This window comes from Capra hircus, chromosome 2 (genome assembly GCF_001704415.2).
Source record: "Capra hircus breed San Clemente chromosome 2, ASM170441v1, whole genome shotgun sequence".
In the NCBI taxonomy this organism is placed as follows: Eukaryota; Metazoa; Chordata; class Mammalia; order Artiodactyla; family Bovidae; genus Capra; species Capra hircus.
Window position 1 is genome coordinate 64,151,339 of NC_030809.1, and position 20,678 is coordinate 64,172,016.

The 20,678-nt window shown below is 46.5% G+C and overlaps 1 protein-coding gene across 6 annotated transcripts in view; it reads right to left on the reverse strand.

Moving 5' to 3' along the window:
- Positions 1-20,678, reverse strand: part of RALB (RAS like proto-oncogene B) — a 75,438-nt gene that overhangs the window by 30,132 nt on the left and 24,628 nt on the right. Inside the window, exons 1-2 of one of the 6 annotated variants that reach the window (XM_018061679.1) lie at positions 17,981-18,148; positions 17,308-17,390 (exon numbers count right to left, since the gene is read on the reverse strand). The exons of 2 other annotated variants lie outside the window; for them this stretch is intronic. The gene's annotated coding sequence lies outside the window, so the exon portion shown is untranslated. 3 more of the 6 variants (XM_018061688.1, XM_018061716.1, XM_018061711.1) reach the window with 3 other exon arrangements.

The following is a 20,678-nucleotide window of genomic DNA, read 5'->3' on the forward strand; positions in this document are numbered from 1 at the left end:
AAAGCATATTTAAATATTGACTGAATGAACTAAGATCGGAGCCAATTTGTCACCTTAAATTTTAAAACAACGAGAATACTCATCTGGGTGGAACCAATCTGGAATTCCCACTTTCTAATAACTGTTAGCAGACAATCTCACAGTTAACAGTATGTGACCACCTTTGTTTTTTCAAGGGCCATGGTTCATTGCTATCTTAAGAAAATTGATTCACTTTTCACAAACTGATTCAAAATTATTTTCCTGATTTTTCTAGTATCCTGGTGGAGATGAGAAATACCATCACTCAGCTCTTTGATGTCATCCCTAGAGATGATCTCTTTTTCATTCAGCCCATCTTATGAATTCTTTTCCTCTTCATATTCACCACCTAACCAGAGAAGCTTATTCACCATAGACTTTTCTATTGAACTTCTGTTCTTCAAATTCAAGTACTATAATCATTTCCATATATTCACTCTGCAGTTGTAAAGCCTATTAGAAATAGAGGATCCCTGAGTAAAAAAGAAAGGTTTTAAAAGACTGTCTTGGGAAAGTGTAGAATTTTACCAAGGATCGGGCAAAACCATGAAGGTTTAGAACAAATGCTCACTTCCAAATAATGAAATAAATTTAAAGAAACAAAGTGATTCTGATTTGAAAATTCATTCTTGAACTTTCACAATTAGAACAGAGTAGAGGACATTTCCCTGGTGGTCCAGTGGCTGAGAATCTGCCTTCTAATGCAGGGCACATGGGTTCAATCCCTGCTTGGGGAACTTAAGATCTCACATGCTGTGGGGCAGCTAAGCCCAGGCACCGCCACTAGACAGCCCACAGGCCATGAAAGAGAAGGCCCTGAAGACCACAGAGCCAAAAAAAGGAACAGACAGAAACTCTATCCACCAGGAAACATGTCTGTTAACACTTTCAAATTCTATCAATACCTAAATTTTAATTTTTACTAAATCAGGTTTGGAACATTATTAGTGTATTTATAGCAACATTTTGGAATCCTACCTTAAATCATTCATAAAAACAAATGGATAAGCCATGTTACATCATAAATTCCAATTTATGTTTCAATTTTTGATGGATACACTCCCAGGACTAAATTATTACTTTAGTTTCTTAATGATGGTCTGCTCATCAATCTTTATATTGAGGGGAAAAAAGTACAAATTGCTTCATCTTCTCTCAACAAAACCTAGAAATTCAATTCAAGGCAGTATTTTACAGATTTGCTTACACACTCAAATCTTCCATATGACATGTGTGGTGGCAGAACATGTCTACGGCAAGACTGCATGTCTCCAGAAGCAATGTTGTCAAACCACACATTTAATCACCCAGTAAAACAATCGGTGTGTACTTTCATATGCTATTTTATTTCTTTCCATAAATCACTAAACTTCTCCAAAGCTCTCCCAACTCTCCTCCAAAATAAAAAAAGCAGAGGACTGCTTACAATAACAACACATTAAGAATAACAGGCCCTTTGCGTAATCTCCAAAAAAAAGCTCATACAACTCAACAACAACGAACCTGATCAAAAAATGCGCAAAAGATCTTAATAGACATTTCTGCAAAGAAGACATACAGAAGGCACATGAAAAGATGCTCAGTGTCACGAATTATTAGAAAAATGCTAATCAAAACTACAGTGAGATACCACCTTACACAGGTCAAAACAACCATCATCAAAAACTCTATGAAGAATAAATGCTAGAGAGGGTGTACAGAAAAGGGAAGCCTCCTGTACTGTTAGCGTTAGTCGCTCAGTCGTGCCCGACTCTTTGCCACCCCATGGCCTGCAGCCCACAGGCTCCTGTGTCCATGAGATTTCCCAGGCAAGGATACTGGAGTCAGTTAGCCATTTCCTTCTCCAGGGGATCCTCCCAACCCAGGGATCGAACGCGGGTCTCCTGTACTGTTAGTGGGGATGCAAATAGATGCAGCTAGTATGGAGGTTCCTTAAAAATTTACAAACAGAACTACCATATGATCTAGCAATTCCAGTCCTGGACATATATCCCAACAAAACTTTAATTAGAAACAATACATGCACCCCCACTATGTTCATAGCAGCACTGTTCATGATAGCCAAGACACAGAACCAACCTAAATGTCAATTCGCAGATGAATGGACAAGGAAGATGGTACATATATCCAATGGAATACTACTCAGCCATAAAAGGACAAAATAACGCCATTTGCAGCAACAGGGACGCAAGTAGAGATGATCAAACTAAGTGAAAAAGACAAATACCATATAATATCACTTATACATGGAATCTAAAATACGGCATAAATGAACCTAAATACAAAACAGAAACAGACTCACAGGGGTAGAGAACAGACTGTGGCTGCCAGGGTGGGGAGAGGGAGAAAGAGGGACTGGAAGTTTGGGGTTAGCAGATGCAGACTATTACACAGGAAATGGAAAAACAATAGTCCTACTATAGAGCACAGGGAACTATATCCCATCTCCTGAGATAAATAATAATGGGAAAGAATACAAGGAATGTGTGTGTGTATGTATATACACATGTGTACATTTGTATGTGTGTACTTTGCCATGGCAAAGTACAGGTGGTAAAATGAATTTTAAAATGATTTCACTATGTAACACACAACATACACAATTAAAGTACTGTCTGCCTAGCATCCTTTTCCAGAGACGGCTCCCCTCCGCCAGCCTCATGGCTATTACAGGAGGAGGACAGGGCTGAGGCAGATGAGAGATCCATGTTAGTATCTGGCCCCATCCCGGGCGGGATGCTGATTCCAAGGAGGGCACCTGACCCAAGTTTGGGTGGGAGGCTGAGAGGCTGGGTCCCTGGTGGCTGCACCTGGGAGAGGAGCAGGAACCACTGAGGCCCTTCAAACTGTGCACTGCTCCTTCCAAAAGGAGGGCAGTCTCCCAGCTGGGATTTGGGAATGTCAGTCATCTGATTTTTTATGAGGCACCAGAAATCTGGGTTTTTATATGCAATCTCCCTTTTTTCAACGTCAGTAACTCAAATCTGTTTTTAAAAGCACTGTGAGCAAACAAAGCATGTCTGCAGGCCACCCAGTTTCACAAACTGACGGCTGTCCTTTTTGCCACGTAGTAGAAGCTGATCTACAGCAAGAAAGAGGGACAGAGCCACACACGGCGAGGAACACTGGCCAGGCCCAGCAACATCCGGGGTGGTGGTTCCAGCCGTGCCCGAGCCCTGCACATCCTCTGCTCCTTCCTGTGGCTTCATTTTCTCTCTGAGTCAATGGCAGACACTTGTAACCTCCCAGTATGCCCTCCTTTGTGAAAGCAGGGGAGGCGTAAGTTAGGAGTTTGGGGTTAACATATATACTCTACTATATATTAAACAGATAACAAACGTGGACCTACTGTTCCAGCACAAGGGAACTCTACTCAATATCTATCCGGCAATAATCTATAATGGAAAAGAATCTTCAAAAGAACACACCTGAATCACTTGTGGTACACCTGAAATGTAAATCAATTATACCTCAATTTAAGGGAAAAAAACCCTCTGTGGCATGATGCTGCTTACCTGACATTTCTGTCCCTTCTTGCCAAGGCTCCAGGTGACAGCACACAGAGCTTGGAAGTGTACAAAGAACTCAAGTCCAGAAACTGAGATCCAGGCAGGGACAGGGGAAAATACACAAGAACACTTCCTCCTGAAGGACTAAAGCATGAACTCCAACATCAATTCCGCTGAAGGAGCCTCCAGGGAATCCCAGCACTCTGCCCCTGTATGTCAGGACTCTTGTCCCTGATGGCAGATGCTCCCAGGTGAAAGCAGCTTAAGCAAAACAGTCCTGGACTGACTCACACAGCTGATGTTCAGGAACAGAGATCGCTCCAGGGACCCAGACAGCAACTCTGGGGTCCAACCTTTCTCTGTTGCTGGTCCCCACAACCATCGCACCCACCCCCACCCCCAGATCCCTCACCATCGATGCTCAGACCCAATGCCTCCTCCTGTGGTTTTCCAGACACCTCATGTGCTCAGAGAGGCCTCCCAGACCTCACATCCCCCCACTCTGCTCTTTACGTCTTTCGTTGCCCTGACTGCAGCCTGCAGTTCCTTTTTTTTTTTTTTTTCCTACTTCCTTGGTTTTTGCTGTCTATCCCACTATAGGTGAAGCTCCATGAGGCTGGCCTCAGGGCTGCCTTTTCCCTCTCATATCCTGCCACTGTAGGGATACTTCCCTTTATCACCAAATAAAGCATGCTGCAACCTAAGTAACACGAACTTTACCCAAACTACGGTCATCATTGGAGAAGGAAATGGCAACCCACTCCAGTATTCTTGCCTGGAGAATCCCCATGGACAGAGGAGCCTGGTGGGTTATAGTCCATGGCAGTGCAAAGAGTCGAACATGACTGAGCAACTCACACTACATAATTATGGCCATCATGAAATCTGCTGCTGCTACTGCTAAGTTGAGTCAGTCGTGTCCAACTCTGTGCGACCCCAGAGACGGCAGCCCACCAGGCTCCCCTGTCCCTGGGATTCTCCAGGCAAGAACACTGGAGTGGGTTGTCATTTCCTTCTCCAGTGCACAAAAGCGAAAAGTGAAAGTGAAGTTGCTCAGCCGTGTCCGACTCTTCACCACCCCATGGACTGCAGCCTACCAGGCTCCTCTGTCCATGGGACTTCCCAGGCAAGAGCACATGGCATATATATGACATTTGGGGATTCATCCATATCTTATTTCTGGTCAGTCAGTTCAGTTCAGTCACTCAGTCGTGTCTGACTCCTGCGACCCCATGAATCACAGCACGCCAGGCCTCCCTGTCCATCACCAACTCCCAGAGTTCACTCAAACTCATATATTTATTATGACTATAAGTACCATTATTTCTGGTACCTGTAGTCAAAAGCCTAAAAACTGTAAGCCACTACTTATTTTGAAAACAAAGTTTGACAAATGAATAATATTAATATATTGTCTCAGGTTTGAGAAGTTGCCACTAAAAATTTTTAATCTCTTAAGGTTGTTATTTCAGTCTTCTTTGAACTTATTCTGAGGCTGTTGTTATTAGTGATGAAATACCCACAAAACAGATTACCAGCACCAGGTAAAGTAAGTTTATTTATTTGCCAAGTCTACATGTAAACAAAAAAACTGTAGCCTCAGTGGTTGGGTGTTTCAATCCAATGTGCAAACTCCCTACAATTATACCAGACATACTCTAAAAATTAGAGCACCTAATTTTTATAGGAATCTCATCATTTCACCCACTGCTTTAAATGAGGATTTATGGTCACTTGATTGCTATCTGATTGGCAGTGACCTTTCTGACTGGCCATCTCTTATGTGACTTTGCCTCTTAAAAGGGAGCCAGGGCCCCTGCAGGGGACAACTGAACCTGAATGGTCAGGTGACAGGAACACCAGGACAGCGGCTCTGAGCTCCAGGGGCTGCTGCTCACCCAGCCAAGGGTCTCTACAACCACAGGTTCATGAGGGCCACTGCTCAGCCTCCAGTAAATCTTTCTAGCAAATGAAGATGCTCAGACTGGACCTCTCTGGTTGGTAGGTTTGTACTGTCTTATTGCTTTTCATGATACAGGGATTCCAGGAGTGATGATCCTGGCAGGAAACAACTGAAGTCTGAGTCTTTCTGTAGTCTTAGCCTTTCCCACATGGACTGACTCAGAGAAGGAAACTCGAGTATCCTCTCCCTGTGTGTGGCTGCTACAGCCATCAGCACCAGGGAACAGAATATTTTTATCTTCTCATACAGAGAGACTGTTTCCATTTCTATGAAAGTAAGGAAGCTGAATTAAATGATCAAAGTTCCTTTCCAATTTTTTGCAGTTGTGGTTTTTTTTTTTTTTTTTTTCTGAAATTAGGTCTGCAAAACAAATTAGTGCTCCCCTGTGCCTAAGGAAATTTCTTTTAGGTGTTTCTGTTGCCTAAAGCATATCTCTAATCTGTTCTCCTGAATGGCAAACAAACAAAACTAAATAAAAACAAACTCAATTGACTAAAACAAAAGCATGCTCTGAGTTGCTCCTTGTAAGCCTCTGGTCTATGCCTCTGGGCACAGGTTATTCCTTCCTCTTGACGAAAGGTCCACCTGAATATCACCTCCCTGGGCCCCAGGCCCCAGTGTAGCTGACCCTCCCAGTCCCTGTGGGCCCCCATACCCACCACCACCACCCACAGCTGCACTGAGATGAACAATGTTTTCCTCCTGGATGAGGTCTGTCCCTCCCACTACACTGAGAGCTGCCGTGTGCCTGACACTTAGGAGACACTCAGACGCTCAGTCCTTGATTTAAAAAAGGCAAGTTCTCCATCTGGGTTGAGTCCTCAAAAGGATAAGTGGTAACTAGTAAGATGTGAAAAGTTAATTCGCTTAAAGGGTGATGTTGGTGAACTACAAGCAAAGCAAGGAACAACGGGAGGTAATTTTCAAGCTCTGATTTTTTTTTAAAGAATGTGTAATTACTTCTGAAATAAATACCTCTCCTACAAGACCTTCACTCCCAGTAGAATCTGGGGATCTCACAGGCCTTGATGAAGGCCACCTATTGAGACAGACTTAAATTCCTTCTACCTGCAAAGGAGTCACGACAGCTACTTCACTTCCTGATGGCTGAATGTCAAGTCTGGAACTAGCATACATGGCCCTGTCCTGAATGATGTATCCAAGTAAGACCCTGTCTAGAGGGGTGCTACCACCATTTCCATTTCTGCATCATCTACTGGCACATCACATGCACACAAGCAGAGCTGTGTGACCTGGAAGGTCTCTTAACTGGTCAGTGCAGGGCTGGGAATAGCTGCCCACTGTCCTGCCTCAGGGTCCCCACTCTGAGCCTGAAACTGTGTGGCTCCATTAGTGGACTGGGGTAGGCAAGAGAGACCTGCAAACATGGTGTGAAATCTTGGAATTGATGGATCAGAAAGCTCAATGAGCAGCAGAAATGCACGGGCAACTAGAGTACAAGTTCTCAAACAAACACCTGGGAGGAAATGTACAGTCCCTGGGACAGTCAGGTTCATAGAAATGAAAAGTAGACTCGTGGGGGCCAGACTAGGGGCCACGGAGGATGGGGTGAGTATTTAATGGGCACCAAGTCAAGGCTATGGTTTTTCCAGTAGTCATGTATGGATGTGAGAGCTTCACTATAAAGAAAGCTGAGCGCCAAAGAATTGATGCTTTCGAACTGTGGTGTTGGAGAAGACTCTTGAGAGTCCCTTGGACTGCAAGGAGATCCAACCAGTGAATCCTAAAAGAGATAAGTCCTGGGTGTTCATTGGAAGGACTGATGCTGAAGCTGAAACTCCAATACTTTGGCCATCTGATGCGAAGAACCGACTCACTGGAAAAGACCCTGATGCTGGGAAAGATTGAAGGCGGGAGGAGAAGGGGACGACAGACGATGAGATGGTTGGATGGCATCACCGATTCAATGGACACGAGTTTGGGTAAACTCCGGGAGTTGGTGATGGACAGGAAGGCCTGGCGTGCTGTGGTCAATGGGGTTGCAAAGAGTTGGACACAACTGAGAGACTGAAGTTTCAGAAAGGGATGACAGAAATGTTTAGGAGACAGAATACTGTTGATGATTGTACAACAATATGAATGTAGTTAATGCCACTGAACTATACATGTAAAAACTATTAAAATGGTAAACTTTATGTATATTTTACAATTGTCTTTTTGTTGTTTGTTGTTGTTGCAGAGTGGATCAGGAGGAAAAAACTGCTCAGCTTGAAGTCTGAAGCCTGCCCCAAGGGAGTTAATGACCTTGGTTAAGTTGCCTTTTTCAGCCTCAGTCTGATACATAAAATACACAGATCTGTATCCTCGGGGTCATTATGAAAAAATGAGAAAATACCTATCATACCTGGCTCTCAGTAAGCTCTTTGCTTTCTGAATATCCCTCTGATATTCTAGAAAAATCTTGAGAGAGAAATTAGCCAAGGAGCCAAAGCTATGCCATGGCCGGGCATCGCCATCATCAGTGTCCTCTCCTCTACCCGTCCCGCCCCAGCCGCCACCTACCAGCTCACCGGCTCATGTGCCCGCTCGCTGCCACCTCCACCTCTGAGCTCGGGCGTGCTGGACTCCTGCACCTTCCCCAGGTGCCCCACCCCGCCATGGGCCCATTCTCGTCTTTCTAGGCTTGAGGCCCCAAGTCCCTCCCGCAAACACGGTCTCCTCCCTCCCCCGGCTCACGATCCTTCCCAGCACCTGCGCCTGGTGTGCAAATGTTGCTGGAGCGGGAAAGACAGTCACACAGCCAGCCTTAGGAAGCATCACCTTCAGTGTGTTTATGATCACACAGCAGGAGCCAGCGTTCACTCTACACTCCCAGAATCCCTGCGAGGCTCCCCAGGCCCTCCCCATGCTAGCTCTCCACCAGTGACCTTGCCTTATCTCCCCAGACAGAGGCCACTGCCCACCTCCAAATCTACCAGAGCCTGTGCCCACCCCCTCCTCATCTCCCGCTCTCAGCAGAGGCCAGCCTTGCACACAGATTTTGGACACCGTGCTGCTCCCACCCCCATGCCCAAGAATGTCATTCTGCCATCATCCTCTTTCTTCTGCATCATTAATCATTTTCTCCCTACAGGGTCCTCTCCAACAGCACACAGACACATTCTGTTTAACCTGCATCCTAAACACACCCCCTTGGTCCCCATCTGTCCCTCCAGGCAGTGACACAAGTTCTCTGTAGGCCTGGTTATCTGGACCGGTGCCTCTCAGGCAAATTGCCAGGGAATCTTGTTCAAAGGCACATCGGATGCAGCAGGTCTGGGGTGAAGCCCAGGCTTCTGCACCGCTGGCCCCCCAGATGCTGCTCCCACCACAGACCCCACTCTGAACAGCAGAGCCCAGTGTTTCTTCCCTCAGACCTTCATGTACGAAATCCCTTCTAATCCGCCCCAGCACAGCTTCAAGGAGACCTGTCCCATCAAGGTCACCAATAAACTCCACATTGCAAACTCAATCAAAGCATTCCTTCCTCCTTTCCAATCCTCTCCAGTTCTTTTAAAATGAACTGTAGCAACTGGAATAAAACCGTGCCCAGAAGGGGAAGGCCCCTGGTGGACCACCCACAGACCCCTCTCCGTCTCCCTCGGGCCTCTGCACCCTGCACCTCTCACGGCACCCGCTGCTCCTCTGGCAGCAGTGGCACCGGCAGAGGCTCCTACCAGGCGTCCCTTCCCTACCTGGCTTCCTAGTGTTAGTTGCCCCCAGAGCTCAGGCTCCCCCTTACCTCTCTAGACTCTCCCCTCGGGGATCCCATTTGTCTCAGCAGCTTCATCAGCAGCCCCAAACTCTCAGAACACGGGCCAGAGTGCTATCCTGACCTCCAGATTCACCCATGCCCCTCTGCCTTGTGCTGCCTCTCCCAGGGAGGGTGTCTCACAAGAATCTCAAACTTAACATTCCCAAAGTACAACTCTTGATTCCCTGCCACGTTAAAACCTACTCCTCCTCCATTCCCCATATCCAATCATATCCAGGTCTCATCACTAAAGCCAAATACATGAGAGCCACCTTTGATTCCCCTGCTCCTTCCCCAATTCAATCTACGACCAGTTCTACTGACTCCACCTCCAAAGCCACCTGCTTCCTCCACCTCCTCTGCCACAGCCTGGCCTGCCCACCAACCAGTGACCAGTCACAACCTCCCAGCTGACCTCTCATCACCACTTCAGCCCTCTGCGACATCTTCTCTACACAGTCCCTGCTGTAAACAAAAGCCCCACAAGTGAACGTGTGTCTACAGCCCTTTAATGGCTCAGTGTGAATGAAATTCAAACTCTCCACCCATCAGGCCCCCAAGACCCGGAGGTACCTTCCAGCAGGTGTGCCTTCTTCCAGTTTGCAGGGTCTGCCATGTGCTGCCCTGCAGGATCCCTCTCATACACTCTCCGCTTCTCATCCTGCTTTTAGGAGGACCGGGAGCAAGAAGAAACACAGTACTGTCGGGAAACTGAAGAATGGCCCTCGGGGCTGCCTGGAGCAGAAAGGAAGAGGCGGAGCCTGGCATGAGATGAAGCTGGAGCGGAAAGTGGGACCAGGGCTCAGCAGTTTAGAGATGTTAGACCTTCTGCCGAGAGCACAGAAAAGCCTTCCAAGTGTTACAAGCAAACAGGCGGCACGATTACTCGCCTGCTGAGGTCCTTGTAGTGATAGTGTGGAAAAGCAGAGGGGCCCAGAGTCAAGGAGCAGGGGCCGGTGGGGCCGGCAGGCCTGGCCTGAGGGAATGACAGTGGACACAGGAAGGTGACCAGATTTTAGGACTGCTTAGGAGGTTACGATATCGTGAGTTATAAAGGATATATATTCGCTCATTCAGACGACCTAATTAAAGTGCTCATGTGTGACAGTGTTAGTCACTCAGTGGTATCCAACTCTTTGCGACCCCATGGATGTAGCTCACTAGGCGCAGAGTCTTTCTAGGGAAGAATACTGGAGCGGTTGCCATGCCCTCCTCCAGGGGAGCTCCCTGACCCAGGCCGGAAGCTGGGTGTCCTGCACTGCAGGCAGATTCTTTGCCCATGTGCACGTGAAGCTCGTCTTTGTCCACAGTTTCTGGCTCATGCTCCGACTCTTGGAGTCCCCGAGTGACGAGTGCAGGGGGTAGCATCTGTCGTTATGTCTGGTCCTGTCCTTAGATCCTGAAACCAACTCAGAGGAGTAAAGGTGAGATGGTCGCCTCGTTGCTCACAAGTCCCTTATGACCACAGCTGGGGCACACCTACAAGCTGATTTTGGGGCTCCACCTCAGGATAAGGGGAACTGACCTGGAAAAGATGGTTGGAACCTTCAGCCCCACCCCCTGATTCCTGGGGAGGAGGGGTTGGAGGCTGAATCCACCACCAGCAGCTGATGATGTGATGAGCCATGCTTATGGAATGGGACCTCCATAAAAACCCAAAAGGTGAGGTCAGGAGAATTTCCAGGTGGCGGAGCAAGTGACCACGGGAGCCTCCAAACTCCATGAGGACCCTGTCCTGCGAACCTTTTCACTCGGCTACTGATTCATACTTGCTAACATCCTCTGTGATAAAGTGGTAATTTAGTGATTAAACAGGTTTGCTGAGGTCTGTGTGCCACTTCAGCAAATCAACCAAACCCAAGCAGAGGGTTTTGAGACCCTGTAGTCGAAAGCCAGTGGGTCAGGCGTACAGATGATGACTGGGCTTGTGACTGGCATGTGAAATCCACTCAGGGTGTTGTGGGTACCTCCAAGTTGTAGGCGGCTGGGCAGATACACAGCCTGGACCTGTGACTAGTGTCTGAAATGGGGCCAGTCCTGTGGGAATGAGTCCTTGACTTGTGGTGTCTGATGCTGCCTCTGGGTAGCGAGTGTCACAGGTGAGATGATCTGCAGGACACCCCGATGCAGTCAGAGAATTCCTCAGTGATGTGACCCCACACACAACCCACATTGGAATTGGGTGTAGAACCCTTTTAGGAGTTAAAAAAATGGCAGTTAGTGAACGAATATATATAACTTGAGATTTTTAAAAGGCTTAATATGCAAGGGCGAGCAGAGGTACCCCTCTGGCTGAAATCCATCCCTACGATGGGATCAGCTCATGCACAGTGAATGACTGGCCACAGATCTTTTCCTGTTTTTACTAGCGGAAGGGGGTGGGAGGAAGGAGGGGGATGATGGGAGAGGCAGGATAAGAGGAGACGAAGATACTAGCTCATAAATTAGGGCAGCGGATGGGAAAGGGGCCAAAAACAGGAAGAAAGGCAAGGCAAATTGTGCTGACTTCTCCAGTCTGCCTCCCAGTGACTCTTAACAGCCTTGAACTGGGTTGGAATGAACAAAAGCAATTCTCAGAAGACTTCATTTTCTGAAATTACAATTTAACATGATTTATGAAGCTTCTTGTTATAAATATGCTTGAGGATATTTGTCACATGAAAGTATTAGAATCATAGAATTTTTAGAGACAGGAAAAATCTGCAGATCACACAGGCTTCTGGCTCGGGGTCCCTAAATCCTTGTCTCCACATACAGATACTCCAGAAAGACTTCACTGAGAAACTAAAGAATGAGGCCCTTCTCTCCAGGTGGATAATTAAAACATGTTAGGCTTTCCAAATGGCTCAGTAGGTAAAGAATCTGCCTGTGAATGCAGGAATCGAAGGAGACACGAGTTCAATCCCTGGGTCAGGAAAAATTCCCCAGAGGAGGAAATGGCAACCCGCTCCAGTATTCTTGCATGGAAAATTCCATGGACAGAGAACCTAGCTGGCTACAGACCCTGGGGTCACAAAGAGCTGAACATGATTCAGCAGAGCAACCACAGGGTTTCAAAGAGAAATGAAGAATTGCTAGGCAAATAGTGTCCAAAGATTTAAGGTAATTGGAAGAGTGGCTTTTTTTCCCCCCCTGGAATGTCATAGTTTGTTTATCGGTCTTAGTGTCTCTATAAGAAACCAAGGGCTCTATAAGTACTTTTTCTTGTGATTATGCCTCTTCCCTCCCCCCTTAAAAAAAAAAAAACTTTTTATTGTAGAAAGTTTCACACATACGTAAGGGTAGGAAGAAGTGTTTAATAAACAGCCTTGTACCCATCACCCAGGTTCTCTGAGACTTTTTCAGCTACTTTGCCAGTGAGTTTTATGTTTAAAAAATACACAGATGATTAATGACTAATTTTATGCTGTTTATCAAGATCATTTTGGCAATCATTTTTAACCAATTTGTTTTAGGGTTTAAAAAAAAAAAAAACCTCAGCTGTTCCATTTGGTTTAGGAACTAGCAAGATTTTAATTTCTAATTTCCAAAGCTACTGAATATTTGGCTAATTAATCCTAGCATCTGACAATGAAGGACCAGAAGAAAGAACATAAAGTTTCAAGTATAACATTAAAAGTTCTAGAATAGTAATCCAGCTGCATTTTAATCTCCTGTGGCACAGACTTCAGGAAGCACATGAAACAAAACCTTCAAAAAGAAACCGCTGTAGCTAGTGTCCAAGAATGCTAATGGTCCTTAAGCGTCCCCAGGGCAGTCCACTCCCACGGTGCACCAGGCTGGTCCCTGTGTTGGCAGAAGCGACAGTATACTTTCAGATTAGGTACCAGGATACCACACTTCCCAGCCTGATCATCCTCCCTTTCCCTCTCAGATCACCTGCTCTCAAGAGAAAGTGAGCTCCCATGTAGTGAAGAGTCCTGTGGGGCGGCCACGTGGTAAGGACTGAGGCCTCCACCCAACAGCCATGTGAGTGCCCCACCCTGGGGCAGTGACTCTGAACAAAAGCACCCAGCCAGGCTGTTCCCAGATTCCAGAAACTGTATGATTATGAATGTCTGTTGTTTCAAGCTGCTAAGTTTGGGGCAATTTATTACACAGCAGTAGAAAATTCATTCAAAAGATAAACTTTAGAGGTAGGCAGTCTCACACAGGGCCAAACTACTCTATTTCCTTCAACTCATATACCAAGCAAAATTACATAGCCTGGAGTATCAATATTTTAATTTGGATCAGATCGAACTTAATATTCTGTATGTCAACTACCTATCAGTGGGCCTAAAACATACTACATAAAAATTGCCCACAAGGCACTGACAAAAGCAACAAAGAACAACGTACTAGCAATCACCTGTTTTTTTAAGTTTTTTTTTAATGTGGACCATTTTAAAGTCTTTATTGAATTTATTACAATATTGCTTCTACTTTGTTTTGGCTTTTTGACCACACAGCATGTGAGATCTTAGCTCCCCAACCAGGGGAGCTGCATTGCAAGGATAAGTCTTAACCACTGGACCACCAAGGAAGTCCCTAACAATTATCAATTAATAGCACCTGTTTCTGCATTTAGGTTTCAATTTTTCTAATGGCAAAAACTCAAAGATCTGTCTATAGCAGTAACAGAGAACACCCAGGAAAATGACAAGCACTTGCTTTTTTTTTTTTTTTTAAGGGTAACATAAACATGAAATTGAGACCTGGCTGGTATTCTGTAGTTGCTATGGTAACCACAAGCACCTGCCCTCTTTGACAAGCAGCATTCACATTTTCTCCCATTCTTCCTACTCTCACCCACCCAAAAGCTCCCATGTCCTCCTGCCTTCTTTGCCCCTCTACTCTTTGGAACATCCAAGAATATGTACATATGCACCCATATTTGCATTCATAGGAACCAAAAAATGAGGAGCAAAATGAGACAGCTCATAGTCAAGTGTCCAAGACTAGATACTCAGCTGCCGTTAGTCAGATCAGGGGGTCTGTGTGAGCAGACAGCTAATGCCCAATGAATACCAGTTTCCTTCCTCCTCCTCACCTCCCCGCCAGGCTTCTCGGTCTGGTGAGAACACCTTCATTTTCTCTGGTTCTTGCTCAGTTCTCCTTCATTCAGACTCCTCAGCAACTTACATTCACTTTAGAAAAACATCCAAGGGGCTGTCTGTTGAGAGGTACAGGCAGCCCCCAACTTAGGAGGTAACCTACGATTTCTCAACTTTATGATAGTATAAAAGCAATATATGTTCAGTAGAAACCATACTTCAAATTTTGAATTTTGATCTTTTTCTGGGCTAGCAATATACAGTAAGATACTCTCTTGTGTGCAGACAACCTATATAGACATATCTCCCCAAAAGATATACAGATGGCCAACCAGCACATGAAAAGATGCTCAACATTGCTAATCATTAGAGAAATGCTAATCAAAGCTACAGTCATCTCACACCAGTCAGAATGGCCATCATTTAAAAGTCTACAAATAATAAAATGCCAGACAGGGTGTGGAGAAAAGGGAACCCTCTTACACTGTTGGTGGGAATATACATACATTGGTGCAGTCACTATGGAAAACCATACGGAGGTTCCTTAAAAAGCTAAAAATAGAACTACCATATGATCCAGCAATCCCACTCCTGGGCATATATCCAGAGAAAACTAATTCAAAAAGATACAGGCACCCCTATGTTCACAGCAGCACTATTAACAATAGCCAAGACACGGACACAAGCTAAATGTCCATGGGAAAATAAATGGATAAAGCAGATGTGGCACATTATACAGGGGAATACTACTCTGCCATGGAAAGAACGAAATGACGTCATCTGCAGCAACATGGATGGACCTCGAAATTATCATACAAGTGAAGTCAGTCAGACAGAAAAAGACAAACACCACATGATGTCAGATACAGGTGGGATCTTAAAGAATAATACAGATGAACTTATATACAAAACAGAAATAGACCCATAGACATAGGAAACAAACTTATGGCTACCAAAAGGGAGGGTGAGGTGGGGGAAGGAGGGGGAAGGGGAGACAAATTAGGAGGTTGGGATTAACATATATACGCGACTATATATAAAGCAGATAAACAACAAGGTCCTACTGTATAGCATAAGGTACTTACATATCCAATATCTTGCAATAATTTTTAATGGAAAAAATCTGAAGATGAATATATATAGACATGTATGTATATGTGTGTGTTAGTCACTCAGTTGTATCCAACTTTTGCAATCCCATGGTCTGTAGCCTACCAGGCTCCTCTGTCCATAGAATTCTTAGGCAAGAATACTGGCGTGGGTAGCCATTCCCTTCTCCATATATGCATGTATATATGTGCATATATTTTTTATGTGTGTGTGTATATATATATGTATCACTGTGTTGTACACCTGAAACCAACACAACATTGTAAACCAACTATACTGCAATTAAAAAAAAAAAGACCCTCTCCTGTGATGATGGGCCACAGCCCCATTCAACATGGGATCATGAGGGTGAACAACTGATACGGGAACAGTCCCTACCCTCCACACCCACAGAGCCAGTCTGCCTTCCACTCTGAATACAGACTTGAATAAGTTACATGAGATATTCAACACTACAAGACAGGCTTTGTGTTTTTTTTTTTTTCAAATGGAGGCTGAGGAGCGCTCTGAGCAGGTCTAAGGTGGACCAGAATAAGCGATGAGGTTCAGAAGTGTATTAAATCTTTGACTTACGATATTTGTAACCTATGATGCGTTTACCAGGACATACCTCACCCTAAGTCAAGGACAATCTGTAATTGGAGCCAGTGAAAAGCGGGCCTCTTGCTATCACCCTGAGACAAGTTACAGCTCCTGGGACTACTCAGTACTGTCCTTCTAGGTCGTTACACTGTCTCCACATTTAGCTTTCAGAAAAGAGCTCCAATTATGTTTCTAATATCCACAAATCCACTAAGTGGATAAGAATTTAGTAACTGAATGCAAAGAAGTATTGTGGGATGGGGTAATGTAGCACAAAGAATTGTCTCAACTGGGTGATTTAAAAATTTCCAGCATCTCAAGCCAATCTTGGGCCAAGGCAAGAACCTTGAAGAATTAAGGCAAGAAATCAGAACTTTTACGCTTCTTCCACCTTCTATCAAGACTCACTGAAACCCGATTTACAGCTCTAGTTCTCTTTTCCTATCTTTAGATATCCAGTCCTATATCCCCCACCACACACATACACACACCACAAATAAAGTATCTAATTAACTTTTCCCTCCACTCTTTTTCACAGGAAATCTTGGGAAAGGTTCTACTCCTTTGGCATAGTTGGGAAATCTTGCTGATATCTCAGATCAGAATACCCACTGTTTCCAGGGGAAAAATAACATGAATAGAAAGGAAGGAAAGACCCAGATGGGGTCAGAAGACAGACTAGCTGTCCCAACTGAAACCACACAGAAGAGATGTGTGTCCGTGGCCTTTTTCCCACCCCAACAACCATCTACCCCCACTACCACAAACAGCACCTCAAACATTCCTTACTTTGTTTAATACTAACAAGTAGGTCAGCTATTATCACCTTTTCACAGGTGTGGACTCTACAGCACAGAGAAGGGCAAAGCCCTGCTCAAGATCACACAGCGAATGGAGTTTCAGAATCTGGACCCTCCTGTTCGTCCCAATATTCAATGCTACTGCTCAGCCCATATCTGATATTTCAATGATACTGCTCCAGGCTGAAGGACCATTGCCTTAAATTGTTTGAATTCTTACATCCGAGAATCTTACTGCCATGCTTATAACAAGAAAAGATACCCTATCCCCTCGGATCATTAGTACCCACTATCCATTCTCAAAACCTAATCCTCCCCGCCGAGCCCGCCCGCCCCAAATGAGGTTAGGAGACCAGGACAAAGTAGAAAGCTCACTGTTCTACGAGGGTTGAAACCAAGTCACAGATAACTCCAATGAGAGCAACCAGCCAAGTCTCCCTCACTGGCAATTCTAAATGAGTCCGCCAGACAGGAGAGCTTCTCTCCACAAGAATCACCTGAAAGCAGCGAAGTTCATCGTTTCTACATTTACCTGAGAACGAACACGGATACGAGCCTGGGCGCAGCTGTTGCTGCCACTAGCCGTCTGAATCCACCGCGGATGACCTCCTAGACCTACCGGGGGCGAGAAGAGAAGCACGGGCAGGTTCAGGTGCGCCCAAGGAGAAGCCGCCCAACGCCGGCGTCTCTCGGGAAGGAGCCAGGGGTAGGGGGCAAACTCAAGCTCGTCTCCAACACAGGACCAAATCAAGTCCGCAAAGAGACCACACGACTTCCGAAGAGCGGCCCCGGGTCGGTCCACGGCCAAGTTCCTAAGGCACTAACAAGTTTTCGCAACATTCACAGACTCGCCCAGACCACAGCGGCGACTAAGGGCCTGAGGAAGTGGACCATCCTCGGCAGGAGGCCCGAAGGGCAGGAAGTGGAGGCAGAGGCCACTTGCGGGAAAAGGGAAGAAGTGGCAGACTCGGGGTGGGGGAGGGGGGAAAGGCGGGGCGCCGCCCCTTTTTCCTCGGCCCCAAGCGGGTCTGGGAGGACACCCACCCCAATCCACGCCCGAGTGGGGCTGCTACAGCCAGGTCGCCCTTGGGCCACAGACCTGCTCGGAACTGGGGGTAGAGGCCACTGGCCCGGGACGCGCACCCGCTCCCCGCGCGCGCCCCACTTGGCCTGAGGGGGGCCCCCTGGAGCACGGACACCCTTACCTGGGACCCGTCCCGCGTCGCCTGGCCGTCCACACCCGCCCCTGCCCTTAAACCGGCTCCGCCCGCTTCTTAGCCTCCTCTGGGGGCCGGACCCCAGCCGTGCCCCGCCGATTTGTCATTGAGCAGCCTGCCGGCTTCCCCACCCCTGAGCGCGCGCCCGGCGTCGCCTAGGCAACCCCGCCCCTCCAGAGCGCGCCCTGCCTTTCGCTCCTGCCCGCCCCCCGGAGGCCGCGCCCCTCGCGAGCGTAGTAGCCAATCTGAAGCGGAACTTCCAAGCCTAGGGCGGGAAGAGCGGGCTCGACACCCTGGCCCCGCCCACCTCCGCTTCTTCCCGTCCGCGACGGACGCGCTGCACGTAGCCGCTGCTGCGGTGAAGGAATCCCAGCCGGTCTGGGGACGCTGGGTGTGGTGGCCAGGGTGTTCCCGCCGTGGGTTTAGGTCAGGGCGAGGCCAGAGCCCTGGAAAGCATAAGGGAAGGTCAGGCCTGATACAGAGAAACCAAGGTAAATCACGATGCGGCGGCGCAGGACGCGCGGACCAGGGCCTCCCGAGGCGGGACCTCCAACTGCCGCCGGGACTCGCCAGGCTGATAACACCCCATTAGCAGTAATGCGGCTGTCGGTGCCAGCAGTAAATTGGCCCAGGTCATGTACAGAGGCTGGAATCCTCACCCCAGCCGTAGCCTTGATGCAGCAAGTTCGGTGGGCCGACAGGTTTTCCACCCACAGTATGTCCCCTTAAGGTCCTCCAAAGCCGGGGAACTTGTTCTTTCGATCCAAATAGGGTTTGGGTTGATTTTCCTAACCGCCCGTTCCTAGAGCTGAGTCCCACCTTCACTCTACTTGCCTACGTAGAATTTATGGCCCCACTGGTCCCACACAAACCTCACGGCATGTCCATCACACACCCTATGGCAATTAATTGTTTAAATGACCACCTCCATAATCTCTAGGGATGGAAACTATCTCTTGTTCCATTTGATATCCACAGTAGCTAGCATCGGTATAATTAATTCTTTCCTTGCTGATAATTATACATCAGGGTGCTGTGTGTATTATGAGAGGCTTTGTGCTATGATTAAATTGCTATGTATAAGCAACAAACAGATTCAGGCACTCTACCAAGAGCTGAAGCAAAAAGCACAGAAGCTTTTACTTAGTCTTTAAGTAAGGGGCTTAACAACAACAACAAAATGTCACAAGAATATCCTAGTGTTACCCTACTATCTTAAGGAGTCTGTTTTGTCTTTCTCATACACAGTCGTGTGTGTGTATGTGTGTGTTGCTCAGTCGTGTCTGACTCTTTGTGACCCCCATGGACTATAGTCCCCCAGGCTCCTCTGTCCATGGAATTCTCCAGGCAAGAATACTGGAGTGGGTTGCCATTTCCTTCTCCATAAAGTCTTATATTGCCTGCTCATTATATGACAGAAATTCTGCTGGATGCTATGAGGGATAAGGTAGAAGACTTCTCAAAAAGGATAAAGATGATAATACTAAGTGAAGTAAGTCAAAGACAAACGCCTCATGATATCACTTATGTATGTGGGATCTAAATTTGTGGCACAATTGAACTAATCTACTAAAGAGAAACAGAGAACAGACTTGTGGTTGCCATAGGGATGGAGTGGGAGTGTGGGGTTAGCAGAGGCAAAGAATTATATACAGAATGGATAAACAGCAGAGGTCCTGGTGTATAGTGAGGGAACTATAGTCAATATCGTGTGATAAACCATAATGGAAAAGAATATGAAAAAAATGTATATACCTGCATGACTGAGTCAGTTTGCTGTACAGTAGAAATTAAAACAATATTGTAAATCAACTATCCTTCAATAAAATAAATTTTAAAATAAAAAAATTTTTAAAACTAACAGAAGCTGTCTAGTATTTATAACCTAGAAGGGGAATCAGACGCAAACTTTTCCTATGAAGTAATGACTAAGTGCACAGGTTTAGAATCAGGAAGCATTGATTCAGGGAAAGCTCTATCAGAGATCTAGCAGTGACTAAATTAGGAAGTTAGCCTCTGCCACCCTCATAGGAGCAGCACCTGCACCCTGCAGATGTGAGGACGTAAATGTGATTACTTGTACAGCTCAGTACAGTGCCAGGGACTTGATGAGTGCTTAACAAACGTTAGCTTCAACTGTGATGGCCACCAAAGGCCGAGATGTACACTCAAGGCTATTATAGGAGCCTTTAGAAAGCGCTGTCTCACAGAGGACACAGCCCAGGAACACGTCCCACCAGGGATGAACTCTGAGAGGTAACCTGCCTTGGAAGCTCTGAGACTGCTCCTGTCAGGTCTCAGGGGATTCCTTTGTCTGCTGAGCTTCTCCTGAGGGAACCCTGACTCCCCACACGCCAGGGACCTGAACAGCAGGGATACAAGATCCCCAGCAGGACCCTAAAGGTCATTCACAGCTGCAGAAAGAACATTCTAGATGCTCTCCTGTGGGGCCCTAAATGGGAAACCTTAAAAAGGATGGGTTAGCTTTGCCTTCGGAAACTAAGAAGAGATAGGGGCATGGTCTATGTTAAGGTTTTGATTGGCTCTCGATATCCGTGCATGTGGACAGCACCGTGATCACCATAGACTCCTTATAATGAAGGCACATGACGATTTGACCTTTACCGAGATTGGTGCAACTATGGCATATTACGATTTGACCTTTAACGTGATTGGTGCAACTATA